This window comes from Halyomorpha halys, unplaced genomic scaffold (genome assembly GCF_000696795.3).
Source record: "Halyomorpha halys isolate HHAL.00 unplaced genomic scaffold, Hhal_1.1 Scaffold469.1, whole genome shotgun sequence".
In the NCBI taxonomy this organism is placed as follows: Eukaryota; Metazoa; Arthropoda; class Insecta; order Hemiptera; family Pentatomidae; genus Halyomorpha; species Halyomorpha halys.
In genome coordinates this window covers 505,148-515,979 of record NW_027114062.1, presented here as the reverse complement: position 1 = coordinate 515,979, position 10,832 = coordinate 505,148, and the positions used below count along the sequence as shown (strand labels likewise).

General features: G+C 29.2%; 1 protein-coding gene across 3 annotated transcripts in view; it reads left to right on the top strand.

Moving 5' to 3' along the window:
- path (pathetic) overlaps positions 1-10,832 on the top strand; it is a 196,672-nt gene that overhangs the window by 71,541 nt on the left and 114,299 nt on the right. Inside the window, exon 1 of one of the 3 annotated variants that reach the window (XM_067051324.1) lies at positions 8,181-8,261. The exons of the other annotated variants lie outside the window; for them this stretch is intronic. The gene's annotated coding sequence lies outside the window, so the exon portion shown is untranslated. Of the gene's footprint in view, positions 1-8,180; positions 8,262-10,832 lie in introns of those variants that run through there. 3 annotated transcript variants of the gene reach the window in all.

Here is a 10,832-nt window from a genome sequence, read left to right as displayed (position 1 = left end):
TCCTTTTGTAACTATGTGTTTGTATCTTTTTTAGCCCTGAAGAAGCCCTGCAACGTGGGGCGAACCGTTGGCTCATTAAATTAGTATATTTCTACTATTTGAGTTTTTCTTGACCGCACCCGGACCATACTCCTTTCAGATTTGGAATATATATACAAATAGATAATTAATAGTAATATAACTAGAAATCAAATTTACCCTTTTATTAATAATTATGTAAATAGAAAATGTAAAAATAAGAACGGACAACTTTCAAATTTCTAAAAGATATAACAAAATTCATGAATAAAAATCAAAATATATTAATGAAAAACTCTTATTATACAAAACATTAGAAACAATGAACATAAAATAATAAAGGGGAAAAATGAATTTTACACTTAATGATAAAGCAACATATAGAAAGTTTCTTATGACCCGTTTACAGAATTAAAAGATACAATTAGCACATATATTGCTTATATGACTATTATTTATAATGCTGGCTGAATAAATAAAAATAAGTGAAAACATATCACAATTTACAGATTGTACTACATCTCTACGGTATGGTTAAACTACTTAAAGATTTGAGTCCTGCAAAAAGTAATATTGACAAATGATCTTTATCCAAATTTTTTAACTTGGTTCTAAATTAATTGAATACGTAAAACCTGTACGATAAAAAGAACTGACTCTGCCGCGATTTCCGAACGGAAATACATTTATCGAGGATATAAACCTTTGCATTAACTTACCATTCCCTATAACTATTAGAAAATTAGTTATTAGTAACCTTTACTTATCTATTAACTATCGAATCTTCCTCTTCCAGAACTACTAGAAAACTCCTGATGAGTAACTTTTGGTTATCTACCAGATGTTACTTATAAATAGTTTATTTTTGTACCTTTCTTGACCGTTCCTGGACCATCTTCCTACAATTTATTATGGTTATCAATCTTCAATTAATTATATAAAATTATAACAATGAATATTTTAGCCAGTTAAATGTTTAAAGATTAGAAACGTAATATTCGTCAATGTAAGAGGAATTTATATGAATAACTTATTGACTAAAAAATTAGGATAAATAGATAAGTCAAATGAGTATAACACAAGAATACGGTCAAGTGGTATAGTTATAAAGCACAATCATAAAGGGAAAATATTATGTATAAGTTGTTGGCAAATTTATAAAACATCTTCGCTTAATGAAAATGAACCATATCTCTTCATTGAATTCTTAAGTTGTGATACTTATTCAGCACAGAATTTAAGGTATTACTTCATAAGTAATCATAATATAACATCTTCGCCATGAGGTATTGTTTAGTAGATGTAGACGAAATTGATCCTAAAATATCGATTGGTAAGATTTGTTTGCTTCTTTGTATTTTACATTTCACACTACGACTAACCTGGAATCCTCACACAAGACTGAAAAGACAGGAAACTGCACGCAGATTCCGACTATTACAGCACTTACTAGACAAAGGGTCTAAACTTCCAACTCATTACAAAAGACTGATCTACATAACAATAATAAGGCCCACATCTCCATACGGAGTTGAGCTTTGGGCTCCACTAAACCTTCGAATTCCTCTCGTATCCAATCTTTACAATCCAAAATCCTTCGTAAAATCCTCAAAGCTCTTTATTTTGTTACTAATAAAACCATCCATAAAGACCTAAATGTTCCTTATGTAACCGATCTAGCCCGAACCCGATATTATTCCTTCCATAATAAACTCCCTAACCACCCAAACCCACTCGTTTCTAACCTTGCTTCCTCTTCCATTCCTGGCAATCCTCCGAGGCGCCTGAAAAGAAGATGGCCTCGTGACCTTATATTGTAAACTGTTTTTAGAGTTCTACTACTGGGTAGTTTCTCTACATCCGGTATCATATCATTATGTCATTATGATCAAATTTACTGGTTGTATTTTTTTATACAGTTGTAAATATCAATAAATAAATAAAATTAAAAAAAAAAAATTTCACACACACATACAAGAAAAAATAAAATCAAGCTATCCACCTTTTACAGCATAGACCCCTTGTTTCTTGGCTTGTATATGGATGTGTGAACATAGTTTTATGATGGTGGCTTATAATTGAAATTAAGTATAAAAGAACCATCCTAGATTTTCGTCTAGACTAGTTCGTATACCAAGGCGATCTGTGGGAAGAGGAAACTTCCAATTCTAGACATTGTGTCCCATTTAGTGGATCTGTACATGCGAGCTATTAGAGGCGTTTAAGTCGAGCTCATTTGACTGACCCTGGTCGAGAACTTGTGTCACTTTCATTTTGCTCTTTTTACTTTAAATTACTAGTCCAATTGGTTTCCTTTTTAATAAAATTGGACTAATCGCTGAGATGTAGAAAGATGTTCATATTAGGAGAAAAATTTAAGACATTCCGTTGTATTTGCTCACTCGAGGTGTTTATTTCTTATTGTGGTACCTAATTTGTATAAATATTTGCTGTTTGTGTGATTTTTTGAACAATAAAACTTGAATATTTGAAAAATCCTTTATTCAATTCTAATAAGTAATGCCAATAGTAGAAATCCAAAAAATCCTTATAAAGTTCAAGTTGCATATAGTACAAGAGGAGAAAAAAGGGAGTTATCTCATCCCAATTTTTGATTACTTTCATGAAAACTATGTATAATCACTAGTCAAAATTGATGAGTCTGTCAAGTATAGGTAGGGGGAATTAAAAATGGCGGTTGTTTCAAAGCGATAAAAAACATTAATTTTTCATTCGGAGCTCTATATCTTAAAAAGTAGGAACAGCACAAGAAAACCTAATAGAACGTCATTTAAAGATGAGTAAATTTTCTAAAATATGAGCCCTAAAAGAGTTATTTACGTTAAATAGTTTTTGAGATATAGCTTTTTAAAAAGCAACATTTCATAAAAATGTTGTATGGGACGTACTGAAAGATCAGAAGTTAGTGAATTTATTTTGAAAAATCTATATCTCAAAAACCATTGACGTACAGATGTCTTTCAGCAATCAAATTAAAGCTAGTTTAATGAGCTATAAAGTAGTTTATGATGTTTATCTCCGTAGGAGTAGTAGTTTTCATGACATTTGCTAATATAAATTGATTTATTGTTGTTCGGACAAATTTATATTCATATGTGAATATCATAAAAACTACTCCCCGTACGATTATAAGTGTGATAACCTACTTTATAGTAAATTTAACTAACTTAGATTTGAGCGCTGGCAGACATCTATACGTCAAATAGTTTCTGAAATGAAGTTTTTCATAAATCAGACTTATTGTCCGAACAACTATAAATCAATTTAGTTTAACATATATCATGAAAACTACTATTCATACGACGGTAAAGGTCGTAAACTTCCCTATAGTCCATGATACTAGCTTTAATTTGAGTGCTAATAGACATCTGTTGGTCACATAGTTCCTGAGATATAGATTTCTCAAAATAAATTAACTAACTACTAATCTTTCAGTAGATTTTTAAGAAATTTTGCTTTTTTAAAAGCTATATCTCGAGAACTATTGGACGTAAATAGCTCTTTTAAGACTCATATTTTAGCAAATTTACTCTTCTTTAAATAAGGTACTCTTAGGTTTTCTAGTTTTGTTGGTAGTGTTTAAGATATAGAGCTCCGAATGAAAAATTAGTGTTTTTTAAGGTTTTGAAACAACCGCCATTTTTATTCCTCGTACCTATACTTGGCTGACTCATCAATTTTGACTAGTAATTATTCATAGTTTTCATTAAAGTAATAAAAAATTGGGGTGAGATAACTGCCTTTTCTTCTTCCCGGCTCTTGTATAGATAATAATCAAAGAAATGACTTGATGTTGTGATACGTAACAGTAGATTTTCGCTTTGAAAAATAATTCTATAGCAATGATACAAGTTATCGAGGCTGTTGGTTATATGTATATGGTTAATTGTTGGTTATATGTATTTGGTTAATTGTTGGTTATATGTAGCAAATATTTTATGGGTTGGAAATATAATTGTTAATTAATTATAATGCGGATACAGCTACTCCGAATGGTGATTAATATAATCATCTTTATACGGAAGTATATAAGGAGTGGCGGCATTTTCATAACAATTAAGCCCTCAATTACCATAAGAAGGGCCAAAATATTAAAAAAACAAAAGTAAACTACGTTAATATCAATAGTTTGCCAATTTTTTGTAATAATAATTCATATATAGTAATTCAAATAATTCATCAATCTCAAAAGTCGTAATTTTTGAATTGCACAATGAGGTTAGTTTTTTTCAGATGTTTAAAATACCTAAACAAGTAATGAAATTTGGACACTTTACTTTTAATCCAAACTCAAATTCAATTGGTTCCCAACATAAATTTGGGATTTTAAAATTTATAACAGTAATTGAATGACTTTGGTTAGCATTAGGATTAAGGATTATTTAAAAAGCTACAATTTTTAAGAAAATTAGAATTTTGTACAAAATCCACCTTTGTTTTAAGCTCATCTCTACAAAGCTACTTATTGTGTTTTTAGTCTAACGCCATTGTTCCACCAAATTTACTTTAAATTGTAGAATTTTCGCTTACTGTTCCACTTACAAATTTAGAACATGTGGCTAGTCACATTCTTGCCCCGAACCCATAAAATCAAACATCTACTTCCCTAATTAAATAATGATACAGTTACAGCACTCTGACTTTGATCCCTTCATATGTTAATGCAATTCTTAAGGCATTTATACACGATTAAACATTTGCGCAACAAACGTTATCTTATGAAAATCTGTTGAGTGTGTATGGGATTGTTTGAAGTGTTGTATCAGCTGTCGTGAATCGGTCTAAACCGTTGTCTTAAAAAAGTAGGTTTGTACAAATTGTAGAGCGTATGAGGGTTTTTTGTGCAACTAGGAGCGTTGTCCGAAAGATAGATTGTGTATGATGTCTGAATATTTGTAAAAATGTCGGTAATACAAAATAAAAGTCCGGAATACAAAGCCAACTAGAAGCCCTACAAGAATATACCTTTTACATCAATGAGTTATGCAAGAATAAATCATTCATTGATTTACGGAAGACAATTTAAAAAACAATACAAGATAATTTTGTTTATTTGTTTTTTAATTAATTGCTTTATTTTAACTACAAAATTTTTCCATAGCAATGCTAATTATTATAATCTTGTTTGTGCTATACTTATCGGAATATAGCATGGTAACAAAAGCACATTAAATACTATTCCTATATTTTATTTATAATCTTAAACACTTTTTTGACATTTGTTAATGTTGTTTAAATAAGAAAATTTAAATTGTATCCATTATAGTCTCAAAACATTTTATTCTCTTTATAAGTCTGACGTTTCGGCTATGCTCAGGGACAATCTTAATACAGTTTTAGAACTGAATAACTTCATGCAGACTATTCTGCAATCTCAAGATTGTTGTGATAAATTTTAACAAATAAGTTACTGTTATAAAGGATTTTAATTTTGTTTTTAATGTGAAAATTGACTAATTAGAGAAATTGTTGAATTGGCCTGGGCAGAATAGCCTCCATGAAGTTGTGTTTTAAATTATTTAACTCTAAAATTGTATTAAGATTGTCCCTGAGGATTGCTGAATCGGCCGAAACGTCGGACTTATAAAGAGAATAAAATGTTTTGAGACTCTAATGGATAAAATTTAAATTTATTTATTTAAACATCAATCCTATATTTTAATAAGTGTGAAAAATCTGATGTATTTTTTAAATCACAGTCCCGTAAGAATACTTTCTTTACGCTTAATTTTCAATTAAAACTCGGAAAAAAAATGTAATCAACTATCACATTGTTTTAAAACTGTATTCCGTAGTTTAGTAATAGTTATGTCACATCCTGATATAATTGTAGATTCACTTACTGAAGGTACATCTTGAGGTGCCACTCATATGTGTCAATAATATTGTGATTGTGTTGGTGTCACTTAATATATTGCTTTTCCAATGACCTTGTTCCTTTTCCTTGAATTTGAAAGATTGTGCTTTTGATAGTATCCTAATTGTGTTAGATTTTTCATTAAAGAAAATGAAGAAATTGCAAGATTCAATAATTAATTTTTTTTCAAATTTATCAATCATCAAACAATTTTATTAACTGATAAGGAGTATCGATTGAAAGTTTTAATTGATATATGTCATCACCACTTTCAACACAAGCTATCGAATTTTCTCAATACATCGAACTATGAAGAGTACATTATAACAATAATATTGAGACATGCGATGTATATTATGTATATAAGGGGTTTCTTAATTTAATTTGTTTTGTGTTAGTTTAAAATTATTAATTATAAATTTCCATTGATCTCAAATTACCTGTGGCCAACAATACATGGTTTTGGTGTTTAGGCTATCGATGTGGGTTTGGTATAATTTTGCCTCACATTAAATTAATAACTTTTTTATTTCATTTGCATCACCCAATATTTTTAATTTATAAAATAGTTTTTCCTCATAATATAAAGTGTAATTTCGGTAATTCGAACTAATTTCTGCAGGGGGTGTTCGTAGTATTGAAAAGTTCGAAATACAGAAAGTATTAGGAAAAATGGTGTAAACCAATTCAAAAAAATGAATTTACATAATTATTACATAATTTTTATTAGTATAGTTTTTTTTAAATTATTGGTATTATTATTGTACGTTTGACAGTGTGAAGTTTAAAAAAATATTCTTTTTTTTTTTTTTTCTGAGACTTCTGCAGAAATTTCTTCACTGCTTCTTCTCCTAGATGTAAGAGAAGGAATTGTCGCCCACTTGAAACAGTGCTTGAAATGAGACACTGTTTCGCCATGGTTTATTACCGTTTATTCCTCAAATAGTTTTTTTTTCGGCCAAGACTCCCATTGGAGTCCTATACTGCCTAACCATGGTTGGGGGTCAAAGTTCTTCATTTTGTGGGACCGCCACTCAATGAAAAAAGCCAACGTCCCAGGCGGGATTCGAACCGCCAATAGACATCAAATTGGTAAGACTGTGTTTTAACCACTGAGCTATGGGCGGCCCCTCAACTTGTCTTTCATCTTCTTCTTCATTGTTTAATACTTCTCTAAGATTTCCTCATCAATATTAAATGTGAACTTTTTTTTTTACGCCAATTCGGATTACTGGACTGTTTGAAGTACTGTATGATACTGTATTGGACCATCAGACTGTAGTTACTAATAAGTTTTTGTTGTTTGTGTGTTATATATAACTGAAAATAATCACACGAAAAGAACTATATCAAACTCTAAAACATATTTTATATTTTAAAAAAAACGATCCTCTCGCAACAGGACTACATTCAAGAGGACTAGCTTGCTCATTACTTCTGCAATTTTTTAAGTGCATTATTTTTGGAGCGGAAGGATCCTATATTCATCTTCAGGAGATATTTACTACTATCTGTTGGTGCCAGTCTATCAACCTTCTTAAATGATACATCGACTCCACAAGACTACCGAAACCATAACTACTAAGATGTTTTTATTATTTATATGTATAAATAATTGACCGAATAATTTCAAATGATAGAGAATATGGTCAGGGTTATGATCAAAAGAGAACACAAATAGTAAATAATTTTCCGACGTTTCGCCCCACTTTGTAGAGCTTTATCAGGCCTGTTGAAGTTATCTTTAGAGACTTTTGTTTTTTTGAACCTCGGGAAATAATTAGTTAAGTATTTTGTTATTTTTTTACCGCTACCCTGACCAATAGTTTTTATTATTTCTACGAAAACATCTGTTTTCTCAGTGAATCGTTATTTTGACAAATGATGAATGATATATTATCATAACTACATTAAATTTGTATAAATTATGTATTATTTAGTCATGGGACATCTTGATGTAATTTTCTTCTTTTTTTTTTGGTTTAGTTTAATAAATATAACTTATTTATTTTATCTTTTGTTTTTTTATTTAATTGGTTTATATATAGTCATCGACATATTTTGAAACTAACTTATACAACCTAAATATATAACTTGAATTTTCAATAGTTAAATACTTCATTTTTTTTTGTACTAATATTACAAAAGATTGAAAAACTTTTATTCTTCTACGAATACTAGCGGCTAAACTGCCGTGACTTGACTGAACTGTCGGAGATAACGCATCCATAAAACCAATATTTATCCTAGAGTGATAAGATGCAATGATTAAGAATGTCTCCTCATATGATACGGCAGTCAGTGCAGTGACTCCAGTTAGAGCTCGTCCCATTTAGTCATTGCTTGATTCTGGAATACTGCTCAGGTAAAAAAAAGGAATATTTCCTAATAATGAAAATGCCCTAAAAATCATTTCAGATATTCATAAAAATTGCAGAATCAATATTTTAAATAAAATTTATAAATATCTGAAGATTATTGTTTCATACGATATCACAGACATTAGAGTTTTAACATTATTAATTATATTAAAATAAAAATAAAATGCATCAGAATATAAGCTTAATATTCTTATAAAATTACTCCATAGCTGTTAGAAGAAATGAAGTTGTCAAAATAAGGTAAATATTTTATTCTTCTAAAATGTCTTATGATGGTGTTTAAGTTTTTATAACATGTTAGGTACATAAATATTTGACATTTAAGTTGACAGTTTATTTTAAGTTTTCTAAGTTTTCGATGATATATATTATTCTATCTTTTTTTTAAATTATAGTGATAAAACAAATGATAATCCTTAACGACTTAATCAACTATATGATCATTTTTAATTAAAGGACTTTGGATGACAATAGAATATCATAAGCTGCAGTTTATATATTTTTTTCAATGAAAATATACTCTATTAAATATAGTAAGCTTGTAAAATAAAATTTTAAGGAATTTACATATTTAGGACGATTATCCAAGATTTTGGAAAGAATATTAAATATTTTTTTCACCTAAGAACACTGGATGAATATTAATTATTCTTTTACGTAGCATAGTTAATTTAGCAACAGTTGAAAATTATGGTACTTTTTCTTGCTATATTATAAATTAAAATATCTACCCAATATCTAAATTTTGTTTACTCGTAAATGGTGTTTTTGAAATTTTCAAAATTCAAATTTGGAAAACGATTAAAAATATTTTTTGGAAGATCACTGATTGACCGTGTGTAATAAATAATAATGGTCTGGGTGCAGTCAAATAAAAATCAAACCCGGACCAACTCCCATTTATTAAAAATGATTTTTGTGTTTTGATGTTGTATATTAAATTTAAAAAAAAAACGAACGTGAGTTTTAGAATGCGTCATAAAATAACCTTTTAGTACAATCGAATGTAAATCTAAAAATCAACGCATCACTTTAGAGGCATTTAGTCTCAACTATGGTTGTAAGTTATATATTTATTTCTCAGACTTTGAGAATTATTTTGCGATTTCTGGATGATGATGCATTGATTTTTTAAAAGGTTTATTTAAAGGTGCACGATAACTAGGTATGACATCTTAAGTGATGACGTGTCTATTCTCATTTATTTTATTTTTTAATAAATCTTTCTTAAGATCTTTAAATTGGACGGTTTTTTTTTTCTGCAAACCATGGATATCAGTTTATATACATTAGCTATAAAATGATTTTTAATATTCGTTTTAACTATTGATAATGCATTATCTCACAGTTTCTTCTTTAAAATTATCATACAGTAACTACTCAGATGATCCTTGAACCATGGAACGTGGTTTTAATGAGCGTGCGCGTTGCCCTTTCCTGACCCAGACAAACTCCCCTTCAACGCCTCACAATGACCCTGTACCCTCGCTTTCTCTCTCCCTAAGTACGCTGAGTATTAAAAAAAAAAGAACGAAGAGTTGTATCTTCTTTCTTTTTCTTTTCCTTTTTATAAATTATCTTCACCTACATATTCTTAATTGAAACAATGAGCATATGTTATTTTAAAGCGTATGTTGTATTTACTGTGTACACTAAGTGTGTTACTAGGTTAAATAATATTTTTCGAGATTTAATAATTTTTTTTCCCTCTTGAGTTCAAAAAGAGTGTTTTTAAGAATGGCATTGCCAATGTTGTCGTTTCGCTCTATTTCGGTGGGTCTCATTGCCTCCTTCCCCAAAAAAATACTGACTTCGATATTAATTTTGGTTTATCAAATAATGTCTTTAATGTAAATCTCTCATTCAACGACAAATCTGGTTACAACGGTATTTAATTTATTTTATAAGTAAGTATTTATTCTCAATTATTGTCATAACTTACTTCACCGATATTATATATTAAAATTTGAAACTCAATAATCATAAAATTCAAGTAATATTTACTAAACACTTCTAGCTGATTCTTCATATATAATTAATTTTGAAATTAAGGTCAGAATGAATTTACGTGGCACAGGCTATTAAAAACCTATCCTTCTTTTAATGAATTTTATGCTGTTATTTTTTTTTACCTTGTATAATAGATGTATCTTCTACTCTTTATTACCATACTATGCCATGCCATGATACCATGATTAGCAAATTGTCTAAAACATAATCTTATGATGTGAATTTCCATAAATAATGTCCGTTCTATGGACCCTAAGAAATAGAGCGAAACGACAACAGTGGCAATGCCATTCTTAAAAACATTCTTTTTGGACTCAAGAACGAAAGAAATTTATTAAATCTCGAAAAATATTATTTTACCTGGTAATAAACATCATCGATTTTTGTTCTTTGGTTCAGTAAAATGTGCACGGTTAGTCAATGAAACTTTTAAAATAACATATGCTCATAATTTTAATCTGACAGCCCTGGCAAAGTGAGGCAAAACGTTGGTTAACAATAAATAGTTTTTCCATATTGGAAGAAGATATTTTATTTTATTTTTA